General features: G+C 34.7%; 1 protein-coding gene across 1 annotated transcript in view; it reads left to right on the forward strand.

Moving 5' to 3' along the window:
* LOC148951478 (lethal(2) giant larvae protein homolog 1-like) overlaps positions 1–22,993 on the forward strand; it is a 333,083-nt gene that overhangs the window by 208,754 nt on the left and 101,336 nt on the right. The window contains exon 16 of the transcript XR_016141914.1: positions 15,269–15,429. The gene's annotated coding sequence lies outside the window, so the exon portion shown is untranslated. The remainder of the gene's footprint in view (positions 1–15,268; positions 15,430–22,993) is intronic.

Genomic DNA, 22,993 nt, shown 5'->3' on the forward strand with positions numbered 1-22,993 from the left:
GAGGGGGGGATCGTGCCCCCCAATCACTTTTGACTCTTAAAAAGGGATCTAGAACTTTTAATTTCCATTTAAATGAGTTCCCTCTGAAGTTTCTACGACAACTTCCATACAAAGTGTCTTGGTGAAACAAATAAATACATTGAGCACACTTCACGTTTTAATTAGTCAGCACTATTGCGCCGCGTATGAAATTTTGGAATCCCTATGGCCTCTCTTCTTACATATTTAGTTTCAAATTTAAATACTTAACTATAAGCTTGAGGCAACGTTTAGCTCCCTGATAGCAACATTCTTGGTGGATTCACGATACGATCATGTAATTTTTTTATAGGTTCGAAGCCGTTTAGGTAACAAGCGATTTCAATTGATCATTTTTGCACACATATCGTCTTCATTTCAGGCATTCGACTTACCGTCCCAGATTTTGGGGCAAAAAGATATGCTCTGAGAATGATGTTTGAGAATGATATTTTTTTAGGAAAGCCCGGAAATTAGATTTTCTTATTCTTCCCTGAAAACCGATATTTTTACCGAAGATAGAATTCTAGAAAAGGCAAACTTCTTAAGATCTTGATTACACGAGTGGTCTTATAGGCCGTAAATAAAAGATAAAAAATTAAAATGCACTGAATGAACAAAAAGCTGGTTAGCTTTAAGATCTCTTGCAGGATAGACCAAGTTTTGGTAGGTAAATTGGAGACTTTTAGTGAAGAACCCTATGAAATTCTTGGGCATAATATGTAAATGATTGCTTGAAATGATGGGCATAATGGGCATAATATGTAAACGATGGTCCATTGATAGTTACGAACTTCTAACTTCCTTGGTGGCGGTAGAAGCGGTGATGAGTCAATGGTCTAGCTAAGCCTTCGGGTAACGTTTGAAATCATTGAAACACTTCAGAGATGAGCTTCACATTCTGCTGGGAGGCTGTTTTTCCTGGTACCTCATCGCTAAATGAAATTTTGTTGCTATACATTCATGCCATCACGTCACTGTTATGCCTAAAGGTCATATTTGACGTTTTTAAACTCTTGAGATAATTTTCAAACCGTTTGCTAAGCTCTTCTCTAAGGGAAGATCCTTAGGGCATTGTTGGTCTGAAGGATCAAAATCTGATTGAGCATAAATTACCCTGCTGGTCTGTGCTTTGAGGACAGCTTCACGAATGATGCTGGGTAATTATTTCAGAAGGTCGAAAATGTCAGATGTAACCTCAAGGCATGTGACGATGGCTTTCAGGGTGAAGGCAAGTGGTACCATCATTGTCACGTTCGTGATTTGTTCGTCACGTTGCTTCAACTTTGTCATATGTTACACCTGACAAATTCACCAGACGGAAAGTTTAGCATTCAGTAATTCATCGCTATTCAAACATAGATTTTAAGCTCCTTCTTAAATTGGATGTGTCTCGCCTTCAAAAGGATTAAGGAAAAGGATATTAAGGGTACTATAATCGCTCGGCTCTCCGAATTAGGTTAATATCTATATCTTACCTTTTTTTTCAATTAACCATGAAATTGTAATTAATGGACATCCTAACATCTCTCTTCATGGGCAGTAGGAAGAACTAGGCTTTTACAAAAAGAAATGGAATGTAAAGATGGCCGATGTCGAAAGTGGATGTCAACATTTGAACACTCTCGAAGTGGCGGGGGGGGGGGGTATTTTCAATTTGTTTGAGATTTCAGGAAAAACAGGGAAGGATCTCCAGCTATGGTCTTCCTTTCGCAGCAGTCTGATATTTTTTTTTACGCTCATTTAATAATAATGTTAAGGTAGCTGAAATTCAGGCATGTTGTCTTCTTTGTACTAACACGAATATACTAGCTTTGTGCTAAAGCTTAAATATTGGCAACGCTGTTAATATATCCTTATCAATTCTTGATTGTTAAGATCAAGTAAAAGTCTTTTGAATCACTCTGCTTTCACCATGGAATATATGCAAGGTCTTGCATAATTCATTAGGTAATTAAAGGACTGAAGGTCTTGAATGGAAAGTTTGGGATTCAGCTAGTAACGGTTTGGTAATAATTCCCCTGAATAGAATTTCAAGATTCGTAGTTTGACTTTAGAAAGGAGTATTTTTTCATCCTATTAATAGGCTGATTCTAAAATGCTTGGGATAGGTAGTATAGCACATTAATTCTTCTTCCAAGTTTGCTTTACTAGTTGATGGATTCTAAAAGGTTAATTATGACTAGGCTGAAGTGTCATTTTCTTTTTCTAAGTTTCTATTCATTCAGCTAATATTCTGGTTATAAGCATCAATGGAATGGTTATTTTAAAGGTGGTATTATAAAATAAATTAACCAGTCGTTTAAGAGTGATATTATTCTGTAAAGCTCCTTTTTTTCCTTTTTTCCTTTTTTTTTCTTTTTTCTTTTTTTTCTTTTTCTTTTTTTTTGAAAATGAAGTGAACATCTAGTTATGTAAGTAACAGAAACGTTAACCGGTCTGGATTTGAAGGTCCATAGAATGTATACAAAAGTGATTTTTCATGTATTTGCATTGTACATGTCTGTTTAGTTAGTAAGTCAATAAGTATAAAAATTAAACTTTTCTCGAAGTCCACAAAATACTACTAATTAAATAAAATTAAAAAAAAAATTATTATTAAAAATAACGATATTTAAAAATAAACAAAATATATCGTTAGCCCTAAACTTTTTTTTCACTTCATCGGCGCTACTGTTGTTGAATGATCCCAGTCTGCTTCGCCACTTTGATCTTCGACTGTTGACCTCCAATAGTAGATATTGAGCGTCTTTAGACCAATCTCCTTCGAAGGTTCTTTAGAAGATTCGCATTTTCATGGAGAAACAGTTTTTGTTCATCCTATAAATTCACGATCTCTGAACATGTTCACTTTCTGCAGTTTAACAGTTTATATATTATACAGAGAAGAATTTTGAACCCAGACTTCTTGCAACAATTTGTCTTCTTATATGGTATAGTCTTGCAAGGTCGACTATTTTCGGGGTTCTTCAGTGTAGAGTAAGATTTATTAGAAAGCGAACTTATTAATGTGAAGTAGAATGTTTTTTTTATGCGTATTGCCTGAAAAGGTACAAGTATTTGCTCTTAACTGGAATGATGTGAAATAGTTAAAATCAAGAAGTCGTACATAGCGTCCCCTGTCAGACTTTCTTCAAGGAACTATATTGGAATCATAGGTAAACATACAGCAGTTTGAAAAGATTCACTTTTATTCTCGTAAAAATAGGAATAAAAAAAGAAGACAAATTCGAATAAATCCATCGAAAGTTTGATTCAGGGTTCAAATCCTTGTTCCCATGTGCTTTACCTTCTTTTCTAAAATCGAATTACGAACTTCTAAAATTGAAATGACAAACGAATAAAGGTACTATTTTGATTTGGAAGTTTATTCTGAAGCTTGGCTGCTTAATTTATTTGTGAAAACTTACTAGATCTACTGTTTATACCATTTATAGGTTAAACCAAGAAGAACGTTGAAATCTGAAAAGTGCTCTCCTTTAAGGCCTAAAAAAAAGAATGTGCTAGATTCTGCTATAATGTGGTAACTTAAAAAAAAAAATGACTAACGCAAAAAATCAGAAATCGAAAAAAAAAGATATAAAAAAGGTTATGAAAGGCCTTGCACCAAAGTAAAGAGAAGTCTGAAATCTTCAGGAGGGTGCTTCTCAAAGAACATATTTGAGCAAAATAAAGAAAGTTATGAATATGAAATCAATAATTTGTTTTTGAGCAGAAAAATGTTTGAAACTCAACTACTAATTGCGACTCGTGTTCATTTTTGTGTGGTGGGCTCTTCAAGCCCTTATTCACTTTCCTAGATGTTGGCTGTTGGACGGTCATTTGAATAATTCAATTGATTCTTTTCTTATCCAATTAACTAATTGAGGTATTCAGCTCAGTATGTTATTGCTGTTTCTAGAATGTTATGCGTAGTTGAAAATAGAAGGAAATAAAATGAATGAAAATAAGCATATTAGGCTGATTAAAAGTAGGTATGGTCTTCGAAGTCGATTTTACTATTGTAGATATGAGTAGAATGCTAATATTGAATTTGCGTACCGCCATAGCAATTCCCATGCTATTTGCATACCGCCATAGGACCATGCTATTCTACGACCGCCATAGGAAAACATTTCTACGACCGCCATAGGAATTACCATGCTATTCTACGACCTTAAAAGTTGGCAAGGTATAATGTGATCAAACATGTTTTGAGAGTATGATCATAATGCGTCTTATCGGGATTAAGAAAACAATGGATGAAAATGTGTGATTTAATACACCTTGACACAAGATTTTTTTTTTGGCAATTGGCATTTTTTTTCTGATAAAAAAAAGGGTTTAGCATTTGTAAATACGTCGATATGTACTGTATAATACACAAGTGATGTTTGGACAGTGTTGTCAATTTAAAATAAATTAACGTTATACTATACGAAGAAGTAAAACGAATTTTTTGTTAAATAAGTAGTTCTTGTATCTTTTAAAAGAGCTTTACGGGGTTTGAGAGACTCGGTTGCCTGATTCCGTGTTGTTTTTATTTACTTGGTTCCCATTAAAAACGAAATTTTGTATTAAATAAGTAGTTCATGTATCTTTTAAAAGAGCTTTACGGGGTTTGAGAGACTCGGTTGCCTGATTCCGTGTGGTTTTTCTTTACTTGGTGCCCATTAAAAACTACATTGTTGTTTTTACTAAGGTGTTTTTGTATCTTTTTATTTAGCTTTACGGGTGGTTTGAGTGTTGTTGGACTTCGTTCGTGTGGTTTTTCTTGTCTTGGTGCCCATTAAAAGCGAAATTTTTGTATTATATCTGAAGTTTTTATAGCTTTGCGTGGTGATTGTTATACGGGTGACTGATTCCGTGTTGTTTTTCTTTACATGGTGTCCATTAAAAACAAAATTTTTGTGTTAAATACGTAGTTCTTGTATCTTTTAAAAGAGCTTTACGGGGTTTGAGAGACTCGGTTGCCTGATTCCGTGTGGTTTTTCTTTACTTGGTGCCTATTAAAAACGAAATATTTGTGTTAAATAAGTAGTTCTTGTATCTTTTAAAAGCTCATTAGTTTATAAGACGGATCGTGAAAATCCCAAGGTTTTGTGTACCAAGAATGGACCGGAAACAACTTCAACCGTGCCCAGCCCCCCGCGAACAGATATTATATTATAAAACAGTTTCCTCAACTGAAAGTAAGGAGAAACATAAAAACTCAAATAGGCAGAAGTAGATGTTGTCTCCGAAGATTTAGAATTTACTAACTATAATGCTGCCATTCAAGAGCTATGCGACTGAAATAAGTGTATAATTATCGAAAATCGTAGAAACACCCCCCACCCGTCAACAGGACTGGGAGGGTCGAGGGGGGAATATTCCGTGGAAGAGGGGGAGAATATTTTCATGAGAAAACAACTTCAACCGGGCCCAGCTCCCTACGATCAGAAATTAAATTATAAAAAAGTTTCTTCAACTGAAAGTAAGGAGCAACATCAAACCTTAAACGGGCAGAAATAGAGACTGTTTCCAAAGATTTAGGATTCATTAACTTTAATGTTGCCAGTCAAAAGCTATGAGCTTGAGAAAATTGCCTGATTATCGAAAAATGGAGAAACACCCTCTAAAAGTCGACAGGAATGGGATTGTCTTGAGGGGGGAATTTTCCATGGAAGAGGTGGAGGGTATTTTTGCGTGAAAACAACTTCAACCTGCCCAGGCCCCCGCGATCAGAAATTAAATTATATAAAAGTTTCTTCAACTGAAAGTAAGGAGCAACATCAAAACTTAAACGGGCAGAAATAGAGGCTGTTTCCAAAGATTTAGGATTCATTAACTTTAGTGTTGCCATGCGTGTGGTTTTTCTTTACTCGGTGCCCATTAAAAACGAAATTTTTGTGTTAAATAAGTAGTTCTTGTATCTTTTAAAAGAGCTTTACGGGGTTTGAGAGACTCTGTTGCCTGATTCCGTGTGGTTTTTCTTTACTTGGTGCCCATTAAAAACGAAATTTTTGTGTTAAATAAGTAGTTCTTGTATCTTTTAAAAGAGCTTTACGGGGTTTGAGAGACTTTTTTGCCTGATTCAGTGTGGTTTTTCTTTACTTAGTGCCCATTAAAAACGAAATTTTTGTGTTAAATAAGTAGTTTTTGTATCTTTTAAAAGAGCTTTACGGGGTTTGAGAGACTCGGTTGCCTGATTTCGTGTGGTTTTTCTTTACTTGGTGCCCATTAAAAACGAAAGTTTTGTGTTAAATAAGTAGTTTTTGTATCTTTTAAAAGAGCTTTAAGGGGTTTGAGAGACTCTGTTGCCTGATTCCGTGTGTTTTTTTTTTACTTGGTGCCCATTAAAAACGAAATATTTGTGTTAAATAAGTAGTTCTTGTATCTTTTAAAAGCTCATTAGTTTATAAGACGGATCGTGAAAATCCCAAGGTTTTGTGTACCAAGAATGGACCGGAAACAACTTCAACCGTGCCCAGCCCCCCCGCGATCAGAAATTAAATTATAAAAAAGTTTCTTCAACTGAAAGTAAGGAGCAACATCAAAACTTAAACGGGCAGAAATAGAGGCTGTTTCCAAAGATTTAGGATTTATTAACTTTAATGTTGCCAGTCAAAAGCTATGAGCTTGAGAAAATTGCCTGATTATCGAAAAATGGAGAAAAACCCTCCAAAAGTCGACAGGAATGGTATTGTCGAGGGGGGAATTTTCCATGGAAGAGGGAGGGTATTTTTACGTGAAAACAACTTCAACCGTGCCCAGCTCCCGGCGATCAGAAATTAAATTATAAAAAAGTTTCTTCAACTGAAAGTAAGGAGCAACATCAAAACTTAAACGGGCAGAAATAGATACTGTTTCCGAAGATTTAGGATTCATTAACTTTATTGTTGCCAGTCAAAACCTATGAGTTTGAGAAAATTGCCTGATTATCGAAAAATGGAGAAACACCCTCCAAAAGTCGACAGGAATGGGATTGTCTTGAGGAGGGAATTTTCCATAGAAGAGGTGGAGGGTATTTTGCGTGAAAACAACTTCAACCGTGCCCAGCCCCCCGCGATCAGAAATTAAATTATAAAAAAGTTTCTTCAACTGAAAGTAAGGAGAAACATCAAAACTTAAATGGGCAGAAATAGATGCTGTATCCAAAAATTTAGGATTCATTAACTTTAGTGTTGCCAGTCAAAAGTTATGAGTTTGAGAAAATTGCCTGATTATCGAAAAATGAAGAAACACCCTCCAAAAGTCGACAGGAATGGGATTGTCTTGAGGGCGGAATTTTCCATGGAAGAGGGGGAGGGTATTTTTACGTGAAAACAACTTCAACCGTGCCCAGCCCCCCGCATTTTTAACATCAAATGGCTGAAAAGTATTTTTTTGGGGGGGGGGGGGATGGGTATTAATCTCTCATTGGCGTGTGTTGTCTGAAACCTATAAAAATAAACTAATTCCGTAAAATCTGAGCTAATAAGGGTTTTGACCGTAAACTCTAGTTGTTTTTTTTTTGTAAGAAAATTATGGAAAATACAATTCTCTGGTACAGGTGTGAAACTTAAGTCTATTTTTGGATTGAAAAATAAAACTATATCCGTAAAATCTGAAATAATAATTTAATTTTTTTTTCATAAAAAGAAACTTTTTTCAAAACTTCGAAATTTTTCAAATTTATTTTTTCTTTTTGTACGTATCTTAAAATTTCAAAATATGCTTACGGTTCTAACAATTGTGCTCTATGATTGGTCAGAGACATGATGTGGCTTTTCCACTGGTATTCTATGACCGGTTATCGACACTAGCTAGTCTATTGCATGTATTAAATCAGTATTTTTTACGCAGTGGAACGATAAACACATGTCATATCTTTAAAAAATAGTGAAGATGGAACATTTTAATAGAGTGTGTTCACATAACAAGGTTATTGTAGCATTGAATGCCGACAAGGAGAAGTATTTAAACTATGAAACAAGTACAAGTGGTAGCACTATCGGAAACGTATGCGTGCGTTGTCATGACAGTGAGAGTTTATATTTCTTTGGAGCACCCAAGAATTTCTATTATACAAATGCTGGATATGCGAAATTATCATGATAGAGGACAACTCCTTGCTACTGCTGCAGGTAACGCATTACCTACGGATCCATCCAATCATCAGCTTTCGGGTATTAGCATTCAACGGAAGGCTAATAAAAGAAAGGCCTACTCTGCTACTAATATCGTAAACCATATCTTGTTTACGAGCCGAAACTGTTACCTGTGTAAAAATAATGTGTTAATAGACAGTGAAATTGTCAGAAAAATAAAAATGGCATTGTCAGAAAATATCACTACGGAATATAAAGATGAAACGACGAAAAACAAAGCACCAGCAAACGTTACTGGCATTGATCAAACAGTCAATGAATCAAATAATACCAAAGACGAAAAAGATATTGAGCCTGTCGATGACACACCAGTAAAAATTGTGTATGATTCAAAATGGAATAATGATTATTCTACTGATTACGAACTAAGAGAAGACAATAGCTATAGTATCAAGAGAGAACATGGTGAACCATTTTATGGAACAGACTCAAAATGTCCAAAGTTGTTCATTGATATTAATAATGTATAATAATATATATTTTTGTATTAATATTCTACATGACATTATTTCATTAAAAATATATTATGCATTACATTTTTTTGTGTTCATTATTTTTAGAGTAAGCTAGCATATCGAACGTTCGTTTTTCAATCAGACCGTTTTTCGAACCAAAAATATAAAAACCATTTGGATTTGAATCATAGAATTGTATTTTTCATAATTTTTCCATTGTTTACTTACAAAAAACTATCTTCTTTGATAATAAGCTTTCATTAGCTAGGATTTCTTAGAAATATTTTTATTTTTCAATCCAGAAATATGCTACACTTTCGTATATGAACCAGAGAATTGTATTTTCCATCATTTTCTTACAAATAACTGGAGTTTACGGCCAAAAACCCTTATTAGCTAAGATTTTATAAAAATAGTTTTATTTTTCGATCCGAAAATAGACTAAAGTTTCAGATTTGAAGCAGAGAATTGTATTTTCCATAATTTTCTTACATCTTTGGAAATGGTTAACGATAACAAACATGTTTTCGACCAGATGGGTTTTTGAAAGCACATTCAGCATGGCGTGCGCTATTTTTTTTTTATCAAAACTTAAACGGCCAGAAATAGAGGCTGTTTCCAAAGATTTAGAATTCATTAACTTTAGTGTTGTCAGTCAAAGGCTATGAGCTTGTGAAAATTGCCTGATTATCGAAAAATGGGGAAACACCCTCCAAAAGTCGACAGGAAGGGTCTTGTCTTGAGGGGGGGGGGGGATTTTCCATGGAAGAGGGGAAGGGTATTTTTACATGAAAACAACTTCAACTGTGGCCCACAATCAGAAATTAAATTATAAAAAAGTTTCTTCAAATGAAAGTAAGGAGCAACATCAAAACTTAAACGGGCGGAAATAGAGGTTGTTTCCAAAGACTTAGGATTTCACAGATATGACTTATGTGCATCTTCACAGATATGACTTATGTGTTTATCGTTCCACTGCGTAAAAAATACTGATTTAATACATGCAATAGACTAGGTAGTGTCGATAACCGGTCATAGAATATCAGTGGAAAAGCCACATCACGTCTCTGACCAATGATAGAGCACAATTGTTAGAAACGTACGCATATTTTGAAATTTTAAGATATGTACAAAAATAAAAAAAAAATAAAGTTGAAAAATTTCGAAGTTTAAAAAAAAAGTTTGTTTTTATGAAAAAAATATTGAATTACTAGTTCAGATTTTACGGATATATTTTTATTTTTCAATCCAAAAATAGACTGAAGTTTCACACCTGTACCAGAGAATTGTATTTTCCATAATTTTCTTAGAAAAAAAACTAGAGTTTACGGTCAAAGCCCTTATTAGCTCAGATTTTACGGAAATAGTTTATTTTTATAGGTTTCAGACAACACACGCCTATGAGAGAATAATACCCATCCCCCCCAAAAAAAACACTTTTCAGCCATTTCATGTTAAAAATGCGGGGGGCTGGGCACGGTTGAAGTTGTTTTCACGTAAAAATACCCTCCCCCTCTTCCATGGAAAATTCCGCCCTCAAGACAATCCCATTCCTGTCGACTTTTGGAGGGTGGTTCTTCATTTTTCGTTAATCAGGCAATTTTCTCAAACTCATAGCTTTTGACTGGCAACACTAAAGTTAATGAATCCTAAATCTTTGGAAACAGCCTCTATTTCTGCCCGTTTAAGTTTTGGTGTTGCTCCTTACTTTCAGTTAAAGAAACTTTTTTATAATTTAATTTCTGATGGCAGAGGGCTGGGCACGGTTGAAGTTGTTTTCACGTAAAAATACCCTCCCCCTCTTCCATGGAAAAATCCCTCCTCAAGACAATCCCATTCCTGTCGACTTTTGGAGGGTGTTTCTTCATTTTTCGATAATCAGGCAATTTTCTCAAACTCATAGCTTTTGACTGGCAACACTAAAGTTAATGAATCCTAAATCTTTGGAAACAGTCTCTATTTCTGCCCGTTTAAGTTTTGATGTTGCTCCTTACTTTCAATTGAAGAAACTTTTTTATAATTTAATTTCTGATCGCGGGGAGCTGGGCACGGTTGAATTTGTTTTCACGTAAAAATACCCTCCCCCTCTTCCATGGAAAATTCCCCATTCAAGACAATCCCATTCCTGTCGAATTTTGGAGGGTGTTTCTCCATTTTTCGATAATCAGGCAATTTTCTCAAGCTCATAGCTTTTGACTGGCAACATTAAAGTTAATGAATCCTAAATCTTTGGAAACAACCTCTATTTCTGCCCGTTTAAGTTTTGATGTTGCTCCTTACTTTCAGTTGAAGAAACTTTTTTATAATTTAATTTCTTATTGCTGGGTGCTGGGCACGGTTAAAGTTGTTTCCGGTCCATTCTTGGTACACAAAATCTTGGAATTTTCACGATCCGTCTTATAAACTAATGAGCTTTTAAAAGATAGAAGAATTACTTATATATCACAAAAATGTCGTTTTTAATGGGCACCAAGTAAAAAAAAAACACACAGAATCAGGCAACAGAGTCTCTCAAACCCCGTAAAGCTCTTTTAACAGATACAAAAACTACTTATTTAAAACAAAAATTTCGTTTTTAATTGGCACCAAGTAAAAAAAAACCACACGGAATCAGGCAACCGAGTCTCTCAAACCCCATAAAGCTCTTTTAAAAGATACAATAACTACTTATTTAACAAAAAAATTTCTTTTTTAATGAACACCAAGTAAAGAAAAAACACACGGAATCCGGCAACAGTGTCTCACAAACCCCTTAAAGCTCTTTTAAAAGATATAAGAACTACTTATTTAACAAAAAAATTTTATTTTTAATGGGCACCAAGTAAAGAAAAACCACACGGAATCAGGGAACTGAGACTCTCAAACCCTCTAAAGCTCTTTTAAAAGATACAAGAACTACTTATTTAACACAAAAATTTAGTTTTTAATGGGCACCAAGTAAAGAAAAACCACACGGAATTCGGCAACCGAGTCTCTCAAACCCCGTAAAGCTCTTTTAAAAGATACAAGAACTACTTAATTAACACAAAAATTTCGTCTTTAATGGGCACCAAGTAAAGAAAAACCACACGCATGGCAACACTAAAGTTAATGAATCCTAATCTTTGGAAACAGCCTCTATTTCTGCCCGTTTAAGTTTTGATGTTGCTCCTTACTTTCAGTTGAAGAAATTTTTCTATAATTTAATTTCTGATCGCGGGGGGCTGGGCCCGGTTGAAGTTGTTTTCACGTAAAAATACCCTCCACCTCTTCCATGGAAAAATCCCTCCTCAAGACAATCCCATTCCTGTCGACTTTTGGAAGGTGTTTCTTCATTTTTCGATAATCAGGCAATTTTCTCAAACTCATAGGTTTTGACTGGCAACACTAAAGTTAATGAATCCTAAATCTTTGGAAACAGTCTCTATTTCTGCCCGTTTAAGTTTTGATGTTGCTCCTTACTTTCAGTTGAAGAAACTTTTTTATAATTTAATTTCTGATCGCGGTGGGCTGGGCACGGTTGAAGTTGTTTTCACGTAAAAATACCCTCCCCCTCTTCCGTGGACAATTCCCCCCTCAAGACAATCCCATTCCTGTCGACTTTTGGAGGGTGCTTCTCCATTTTTCGATAATCAGGCAATTTTCTCAAGCTCATAGCTCTTGACTGGCAACATTAAAGTTAATGAATCCTAAATCTTTGGAAACAGCCTCTATTTCTGCCCGTTTAAGTTTTGATGTTGCTCCTTACTTTCAGTTGAAGAAACTTTTTTATAATGTTATTTCTGATCGCGGGGGGCTGGGCTCGTTTGAAGTTGTTTCCGGTCCATTCTTGGTACACAAAGCCTTGGGATTTTCACGATCCGTCTTATAAACTAATGAGCTTTTAAAAGATACAAGAACTACTTATTTAATACAAAAATTTCGTTTTTAATGGGCACCAAGTAAAAAAAACACACGGAATCAGGCAACAGAGTCTCTCAAACCCCTCAAAGCTCTTTTAAAAGATACAAAACTACTTATTTAACACAAAAATTTTGTTTTTAAATGGCACCAAGTAAAAAAAAACCACACGGAATCAGGCAACCGAGTCTCTCAAACCCCGTAAAGCTCTTTTAAAAGATACAAGAACTACTTATTTAACACAAAAATTTCGTTTTTAATGGACAGCAAGTAAAGAAAAACAACACGGAATCAGGCAACAGAGTCTCTCAAACCCCGTAAAGCTCTTTTAAAAGATACAAAAACTATTTATTTAACACAAAAATTTCGTTTTTAATGGGCACCAAGTAAAGAAAAACCACTCGGAATCAGGCAACCGAGTCTCTCAAACCCCGTAAAGCTCTTTTAAAAGATACAAGAACTACTTATTTAACAAAAAAATTTCGTTTTTAATGGACACCAAGTAAAGAAAAACCACACGGAATCAGACAACCGAGTCTCTCAAACCCCGTAAAGCTCTTTTAAAATATACATGAACTACTTATTTAAAACAAAAATTTCGTTTTTAATGGGCACCAAGTAAAGAAAAACCACACGGAATCAGGCAACCGAGTCTCTCAAACCCCGTAAAGCTCTTTTAAAAGATACAAGAACTACGTATTTAACAAAAAATTCGTTTTACTTTTTCGTATAGTATAACGTTAAACTATTTTAAATTGACAACACTGTCCAAACATCACTTGTGTATTATACAGTACATATCGAAGTATTTACAAATGCTAAACCCTTTTTTTTATCAGAAAAAAAAAATGCCAATTGCCAAAAAAAAAATCTTGTGTCAAGGTGTATTAAATCACACATTTGCATCCATTGTTTTCTTAATCCCGATAAGACGCATTATGATCATACTCTCAAAACATGTTTGATCACATTATACCTTGCCAACTTTTAAGGTCGTAGAATAGCATGGTAATTCCTATGGCGGTCGTAGAAATGTTTTCCTATGGCGGTCGTAGAATAGCATGGTCCTATGGCGGTATGCAAATAGCATGGGAATTGCTATGGCGGTACGCAAATTCAATATTAGCATTCTACTGATATGGCTTAGAGCTTTTTATTTTTTAATCCTTAGATACCGGATAAGCGGTCATTGCTAGCTTGTTTTTCTTCGGTGCGTTGTACATTATGCCGGTTTTTTACTTAATATGTTATGCTGATTCTAAATATAAAAAAATAATTATTTAATTTAATTACTATGTAAGATGGCAAGTTTTTGACAATGTTGTAACTTAAAGGTTAAGCAAAGAAAGAAGTGAATTTTCCGTATATTTTAGAAAAAGAGGAAAGATTTAGTGACCAACTAAAAGTTCAGAAGACTTTCTAATTTTCTAAGCTGAAACATAATCTTGTAAAATTCTAGATGAGATGAAAATGTAATCAATATTCTTGTGAAAGGATAGGTACTGCAAGCTTTAAAGAAAAGACTTTCTTCCTTATTTTAGAAGTCTGTTTTTTTTGTTTTTTTTTAACAAAGCATAAGATTTAAAAGTTGGTCATGTTTAAACAAATAAGAGTTCCAAATAGGGATATATCCTATTTTTAGACAGTGAAACAAATATATATAACAGCTCTAGATATTTCGATGAGATAGTCAGTCATCATCATCAGTAGAGTAACTAAAGTACTAAAATTAAAAAAACTATATTTATACCGAACAGAACTTGGTCATGTGTAACTAAAACATATTACACTTCTGAGATATTTTGTAGATTTTTTCTTAATTTAAGGCTTTGTTCAAAGGCTTAATTTGTTTGTTTTCCATACGTCGAATAACAGAAAACTTTTGTCGTGCTAAAATCTCGTTTGTATAGATTCTGCGAGACACGATATTTGCTTGGCTCCTTGTTATGCTCCAAGTGTAGCTACCACAACATCATATTAGATAAGTCGGATTGAAGTTTGGAAAAAGGTACTTTCCCGCTGCAACTTCCCATTCCCAGGACTTACCACGGATTTTTTTTCTTTCATGAATGATATTACCACGGCGTCATATAAACTGTGATAAATTGAAGTGCTCTGAAGGTGATGGTAACTTTACAATGCTGCTAAGAAGCTTACCTTGGGAATATATTCTTGAGAATTATTACCTTGAAGTCATAAAAGTTGTAGTGGTTTGAAATTCTAAAAGATAACGGATATTTGTCACTGCTACTGAAGGACTTACCATAAGACTTTCTTTGTGAATGTCATTACCTTTACGTCAACCAAGCTGCGATGGGCTGTAATGTCCGTAAAAAATAGTGACTTGCCACTGCTACTCAAGGACTCACCTTAGAAAACTTATTTTTTCGGTTTAAGTTTAGATTCATTAACTACTTCATTGTCTCAACGTTAGTCACTAAAATAGTTAATTAAATAAATAAGTCTTTGAATGTCAATTTGACGAATCCAGTCCAAGTGAAAACATTGAAGCTGAAACCCCAAATACTCATTGATTGTGTACTCTCATAGTTCAGATTAAAAGTCGACTTCCACTTAAAAGTATATAAATTCTTGCTGAAATTTTTTATAGTTAGTTATTTGTTTAATATTTTACGCCATTTCCAATTGGTTATAGTATTTTTGTTTGCTTGTTGTTTTATTATGAATTAAATTACAGGCCAACTTGACGCTGTTGCTTTACGAAGCTAAGTGCGCTTCGTCCAGTTTTAACTGAAAAAGCGGTCAATTGTAGACTTTCATATTGATGTTGTTTTTTTTTATCAGCCAAAGAAATTCAGCTTCGTCACCGTGCACCTGTTATATCGTTGAGTGTTGTAGACGGGTCATATGGACCTGTCCGTGAAAAAGGTGAAACTGGAGCATCCCCACCAACTGAAGTATCAACACCCCATCGATTAGTCATCTGCTCAGAAGAACAAATTAAGGTACGTATGTACGTCCAGATAAAATAATGTCCTCTCTCCCTTTCTCTCTTTCTCTTTGTCTCTCTTTCTCTCGCTCTATCTGTCTTGAAAAAAAAACATTAACCGCTAAAGTTGTAGATTAGAGCATATCTTTTCTTATAAGGGGTGTCCACTTTAAAGTGTGACAACTTGGTAATATATAAAAAAAATGTTAATTCGATCAAAAATATTTTGTTAATGTTCATTTACCTAAATGGGAAAGATAATAGAGGATTCATATCTCCCCCGAGGAGATACTGTGGGTAAAACTTGAAATGTTAAATAGAAACTAATTTAAAATTTTACATATTTGAGATCTAATTGAAACAAGAGTAGAATCTGTAGAAAGTTTTTTTTTGTTTTCTTTTTGAAAAATGCTTCTCAAAGAGTTTTATGTGTAAAGTTTATGTATAATTTAGGGACATTAAGAAAAGCAAAACTGTGTAAAAAATAATAATTAAGTGAACACTTAGGAGTTGATACAATTTGAAAAGTCAATTAAGTATTCATTAGAAAAAAAAATCTTCACAAATAGCTTTATTGTCAAGGTCTCTGCGTAATTTGTCAACAGGCCCGAGGCTGCCCTCTTCCTTTCTTCTTTTGAGCCCTGGGAACAACTTAAAAATTACAGAAAGCATCGCCTATAATACATAATACGTTTAGGGGTCACTCAGAAAAATATGTTTTTTATTTGTGAAAGTTTCGTCAAATCTGTTTGACTTTCACCTTTAGGTTGAGTTGAAATCCTTCATTTTGACTATTATATCCGTCTGAATTTATATGAAGCAATAGTCTAAAAACATGCTAAGGTAAATCTGCTTCTTCTTCATGAGACCCTCAAAAATGAGGAGCGAGTCTGAGTATTATTGAATGACTAAACAAGATATTTTGACTGCGAATCCCATGGTAATGTATATGTTTTTAATAGAAGCTCTATTTACTTATATGCTCTTAAGGTTTCAAGAGGTAGAACTTTTATGGGGTAGAATTTGTGGTAATCTGTGTTAGTTTCAAAATTAGGTTCAATGTTTAAATCAATATTTATTTTTAAATCAGTATATATTTTTGAATGATTTGGCAAAGAAAATGTAAGTACAAGGAGGATATCGTTTTGGAATTGTCAGGGCTGGAGGATTGCACAAGATACGATTGAAACTTTTTTATCGGCAACTAATACGGATATTTTAGACCTATGTGGAACTTTGAGGCGAATTTTCAATTGAAAGTATTCATGTTGAAGATTATCATTTTTTTCATGTTGGTGGAAGTAGACAAAAGCAAGGTGGTTTTGGTGTTTGGATTAAAAGTTGCATTTCAGCTTGCCAATGAATATTGAAATGCTATTTGAATCTTGTGTCGTTGAGTGTTTTTTTTTTATTCCAATTAATCAGAAGCTTCTAATCGCAATTATTTACCGTTCTCCATCAGCTAGTCAGATAGAATTTATAAATCGTTTTGAAAGATTGTTGGATAAATTGGCTAGTCTTAATACCCCTTATCTCGTTATGGGAGATTTTAATATTGATTTAATGAACCTTGCATTTGCTAATCAGAATAGAACGGCTAGAAACACAATGCAGTTTTTAGAATGTCCGGTAGCTCATGGATTAACCCTTAAATGTTTTATGCGATCCAGGATAACTGATAGGTCATTTTCACCATTTGATAATATTTTTTGACCTTTCAGCGCCGTTAATACATATGTCATTCCTGATGATTCATCTGATCACTGCATAGTTATGGCTGATTTTCCGCTTTATTTCCCGTATAACAAAAACGTCAAACAAAGCGTCGAGACTTTTCGCATAAAAATTTGTTAAATTTAACAGAAGGGTTTGGTGACGTTGAGTGGAATTCAGTAATTAATTAAAAAATTCAAATCATCCTAGGACAAGTTTTATAATATATTGACTGAAAAGCTTGATCAATATTGACCGTATAGAAATTAAATGGGCAAAAGGCGTGCTCCAAGAAAACCTTGCGTAAATGAGTCCCTTTTGAGGTTGATTAATGAAAATAAGCGTTTATATAAATTCAAATAAAGTATCCCACATAAATAAATACAATGCGTCTTAAAACTTATAAAAACCTTTTGGTAAGGATTCTTAGAGAAAGTGAAAGAGTTTGTTATGGAAATTCATTTCGAAATTCTGATTCTCCCCGAAAAACTTGGAGTCTCATCAAGGATAAAATTGGAAGAAATAAACCAGTTATCGCATCTCGAGGTATTATCATAGCCAGCGCAATCGCAATGCCTAAGTAAAGAACGATGTTGGCACAATGTATTTTTTTTTTTTTTTTTTTTTTTAGACCAGGGCACTTCGTATCGAAGGAGTTGTCGTAGAAACTTGGAAAAGGGCTCATTTGATTGGAAATTGGAATGGCTAGTGCCCTTTTTAATAATCAAAAGTGATAGAAAGACAACTAACACCCCTTCCACGCCCACAATTTTCCCAAACACATCTAATTAAAATTTTGAGATAGCCATTTTGTTCAGCGTAGTTGCTTTCCAGATAGAAATTATATTTTTGAGAACGAAACTCCCCCACAGACCTCAGGGAAAGGACTGTTAGTTACGTCCTTAGGGCATATAGCTTCCGGTTTAAATTGTTGCCGCAAAGACGTAAAAAAAGGATTCAATTATAAGTCCAAGGGACAAGCGCTCTTGTTAATAGTCGAAAGTGATTGGAGAGCACCTAACTTCCCTCTCACGCCCACCTATTCCCCGAACACATCCAATCAAAATTTTGATATAGCCATTTTGTTCAACATAGTTGAAAGTTCAGAAAATTAGGTCTTTGAGGATGATACCCCCCCCCCTACAGTCCTCAGGGCAAGGGTTGTAAGTTATGCCCTGGGGGCATATAAAGTTTTTTATAGAAAGCGTTGTCGTAGAAGCTTCAAAAAGGGCTCATTTGATTGGAAATTGAAATGGCTAGTGCCCTTTTCAATAGGCGAAAGTGATTGGAAGGCAACTAACCCCCCTCTCACGCCCACCATTTATCCAAACACATCCAATCAAAATTTTGAGATAGCCATTTTGTTCAAAGTAGTTAAAAGGTCCCGAAATTATATCTTTGAGGATGACATTCCCCCCACAGCCCTCAGGGTTGTAACTTGTGCCCTGGTGGCATATAAAGTTTTTATTGAAAGTTTGTTGTAGAAACTTGAAAAAGGGCTCATTCGATTGGAAATTCAAAGGGTTAGTGCCCTTTTTAATAGTCGAAAGTGATTGGAGGGCAACTAAACCCCCTTTCACGCCGACCTTTTCCCCAAACACATCCAATCACAATTTTTAGATAGCGATTTTGTTCAACGTAGTTAAAAGTTTTAGAAATTAGGTGTTTGAGGATGATAACCCCTCAGAGCCCTCGGGGCAAGGGTTGTAAGTTATGTTCTTTGGGCATATAAAGTTTTTTATAGATAGCGATGTTGTAGAAATTTCAAAAAGGGCTCATTCGATTGGAAATTAGAAGGGCTTGTGCCCTTTTTAATAGTCGAAGTGATTGGAGGATAATTAACACCCCTCTCACACCCACCATTTCCCCAAACACATCCAATCAAAATTTTGAGACCGCCATTTTGTTCGACGCAGTTAAAAAGTCCGGAAATTACGTTTTTGAGGATTACACTCCCCCCACAGCCCTCAGGGCAAGGGTTGTACGTTATATCCTGGGGGTATATAATTTTTTATTTTTTTTATAGAAAGTGTTGTCGTAGAAACTTCAAAAGGGAATCGTTCGATTAGAAATTGAAACGGCTAGTGCACTTTTTATAGTCGGAAGTGATTGGAGGGCAACTAACCACCCTCTCACGCCCACCATTTCCCCAAACACATCCAATCAAAATTTTGAGATAGAAGTTTTGTTCAACGTAGTTGAAAATTCTGGAAATTAAGTCTTTAAGGATGACAACGCCCCCAGCCCTCAGGGCAAGGGTTGTAAGTCATGCCCTGGGGGCATATAAGGATTTTATTTAACGTGTTGTCGTAGAAACTTAAAAAGGGCTTATTCGATTGGAAATTGAAAGGGCTAGTGCCTTTTTTAATAGTTGAAAGTGATTGGAGAGCAACTAACGCCCCTCTCACGCCCATCATTTCCCCAAACACATCCAATCAAAATTTGAGATGGCCATTTTGTTTAACGTAGTTGAAAGTTATAGTAATTAGGTCTTTGAGGATGACAACCCCCTCAGACCTCAGGGCAAGGGTTGTAAGTTATGCCCTGGGGGCATATAAGGTTTTTATAGAAAGCGTTGTTGTAGAAACTCTGAAAGGACTCCCTCGATTTCAAATTCAAAGGGCTAGTGCCCTTTTTAATAGTCGAAAGTGATTAGTAATAGTTTTTGTTGTTGTTGTTGTATAGACCAGGGCACTTAGTATTGAAGGAGTTGTCGTGGGAACTTCGAAAGGGGCTCATTCGATTTCAAATAGAAAGGGCTAATGCCCTTTTTTAATAGTCGAAAGTGATTGGAGGCAAAATAATCCCCCTCCCACGCCCACTCTCCCATTTGCCCATTATGTTTAAAAACTAAATGTTGCCTTAAGATTAAATACAAATGCACTGTGTTAATGCTAATTCCCACTAAGGCGTTTTCAGTAGGGTCCCAAAGACGACTGAAGGTATTTTGTTCAAACCTTTGGGTCTACGTCTGTTCTTAAAATTTAAGCAAATCAAAATAGCGTAAGTGTATCTAAACTATCAAAGAAAGTAAACAGATTTTTTTTGCGAATGGTATCAAGTTTTCTATTTCAGGTTAACTAGAGGAGGTATGAAACTAAATTAAACCCTATTATTTTGGTCCAGATTTTTAAAAGTTTTTATGTTGTTAAAAATTGCTGAAAATTTTTCTCCAGCATACAAATAGCAGGCCAAACTATAAAGTCTTAAAAAACAAAAAGATTTAAAGTATTATCTTCTTATTCCCTGAAAAGACTATGTCAATATAAAACGAACAGAGATTAATTAAAAAACTGTTTTCCTCAAATAAGTTTTTCAGAGATTAGTAAAGACCTCCATTAAACCAAAAATGAGCAGAAACAAAGTCAAATAATCTACCAAACGTAAAACTACCGCCAATCACCATAGATAAATTACAAAAACCCAGATCGAGTAGAGATTATAATGAAAAACTAATTTATGCTCAAAACAATCAGAAATTATTATGAGTGGTGTTCAAAACCCTTATGCCTTCTCAAGGGCAAGATATAACTCACACTTTGCTGAAAATACATATGAACGTGCATTGACAGTTTAATATACATATACTTATATATTTAGTAATCAAAATGTTAATATTATTTGATTTATTAGTTATTATTTCTGTCAAGATATTTATATTCAACTGAAAGTAAAGGAGCGTGATTAAAATTTAGAACGAATAGAAATTATAACGTATAAGATGGGAGTGCCCCCTCCTCGACACCTCGCTCTTTACGCTACAGTTCAAATTTGGTTCCAATTCTTTAAAAGTAACTACTGAGATAGAAGGGTCGTTTAATTATAAAGATAAGTAACTTTTTTTTTTGAAGTGCTGAAAAACTGTAGCATGAAGAGCGAGGTATTGGGGAGGGGGGCAACCCCCCTCATATACGTAATAATTTCTGTTCGTTTCAAGTTTTAATGTTGCTCCTTGCTTTCAGTTGAAACTTTTTTATTTAATGAAGCTTAGAGATAAACATCTTTCTAAAGGCAATAAAAAAAGTATGTCAATTAAAGTATAAGTATATAAAAATGGAAAAAGTTATTAATTATAATAATTACCCAAAACAATAGCTTACTTACCAAAACTAAGATATAAACTCCCAGCATTTAGTTCTGTTGCGCAATGCCGAAGCGTTGGACGAATATTTTCTAACAATATCGACAGTTTTGAACTTGATTTTCAAACACTAAAATATTTAATGCCTTTAGACTCAACTGTTTATAAAAACTAACGCATTTTCAAAGTAGTTGTTCAAAGTAAAATATTAAAGCTAAGATTTAAAAAATCACATAAAAATGTTTGATTCAATATTTTTAATTTTATTTTGAATACCAAAAACCACTATATTTGACACCTTTATGCTTCATAACTGTAGATAGATACAATCACTCCTCGAAAAATAAATAAATGACAATAAAACACGAAAAACGTATCCGTTCAGGGGTAAAACACAAAAATTTTTAGTATTACCGTCAGGGGAAACATTTATGATTAAAAGAGATTCAATTATAAGCATGGGTGAGCTTACAACGCTGGCTAAAGTTAATGTCATATTTCTACCGAAGTTAGCCCTTATTAAGTTGTTTTCCCCGTGTTTTCATTAGTTATACGAATTTTCTTCTGTACTAATAACAGCACTAATTACTAATAAACAAATACATATTTAGGATCACCATAAAAAACTGATTCTTTGATCGAATGTTATCAATAGTTAGACTCTTATACTTTCATTATAGGGTCAAAATCTTTTGGCAGGCAGTCAACAATGGGGCAACACACAATTTTTCTATGGTGTTTGCGTATTCTGCTTTTCTTCTTTTGGTTTCTTAATAATTACTTTAGAGTCTCGATTTCCAGGGGGGCATGCCCCCCTGCCGGTTCCCATGTAAATTTCGGTATTAGTATAATCTCATTGTGAATGGACCTTAAGCCAATTTGTCTCCCCCTTTTCCAATGTGGAAAACTCTTTTGCTCATCAAATATTCCGTTGACAACTAAAGCACTGCAAACCATATTTGTTAAATTGACGGAGAGCCATTCATCCAGTCTCATTATACGATGTAATTCTTTATGAAGCAATAAATGCTTGTGTTGTGGATGTTACTTGAGGGTAGAATAGATCCGACCTCGTTATCAGAAGTGATTCTTTGTGAAGCAATACATGCTTTTGTTGTGGATGTTACTTAAGTTTTTTGCTCTGATCTTGCTACTAGAATCGATTTTCATGAAGCTATCAGTATTTTTGTAACAGTTATTACATAAGTTCATTTAATTCCACGCCTTGAAATTTCGCTTTTGGGATTTAATGAGCAAAAGAGTGGATTCATCCATTACTTAGTGGTAAAATCATTTGATTCTGTGATAGTGCAAGATTTTTTTCTGTACTACAGTTATTTTATTTTCATTGGTTTTTTAATTTATGTAAGTCGGGGACGTGCCAAGAGCAGTCACTATGGTCAGTACCCCCCTCTCTCCGAAAATAATCCCCAAAGGAAAATACCACCCGCGGAAATTTACCCCCCGGAAAATACCATCCCTCCCCTAAAAACTGGAAAATGCCGCCCCCCTCGAAGAAAATACCTTCCCAGAAAACACCCCCTAGCCGTGTAAAATACCCCCCGCGGAAAATCCTGCAGGGGTGAATAAATATTAGAATAAACATCAATAAGGAATAAACATCAAAGTGCAAATTATGCTCTGGTCTTGAGAAGACATGGGGGTTGTCAGCCCTACTCCTTTTAATTTTTGCTCGTTTTGAGTTTGACTAGTTTATCTATTGTAATTTCTGTTTGATTCGGATTTCATTTAGTTATTAATAGTGATTTGTGGTAGTTTTACACTT

This window comes from Artemia sp. Qi Xiang Cuo, chromosome 6, assembly GCF_049724085.1.
Source record: "Artemia sp. Qi Xiang Cuo chromosome 6, ASM4972408v1, whole genome shotgun sequence".
Lineage (NCBI taxonomy): Eukaryota > Metazoa > Arthropoda > Branchiopoda > Anostraca > Artemiidae > Artemia > Artemia sp. Qi Xiang Cuo.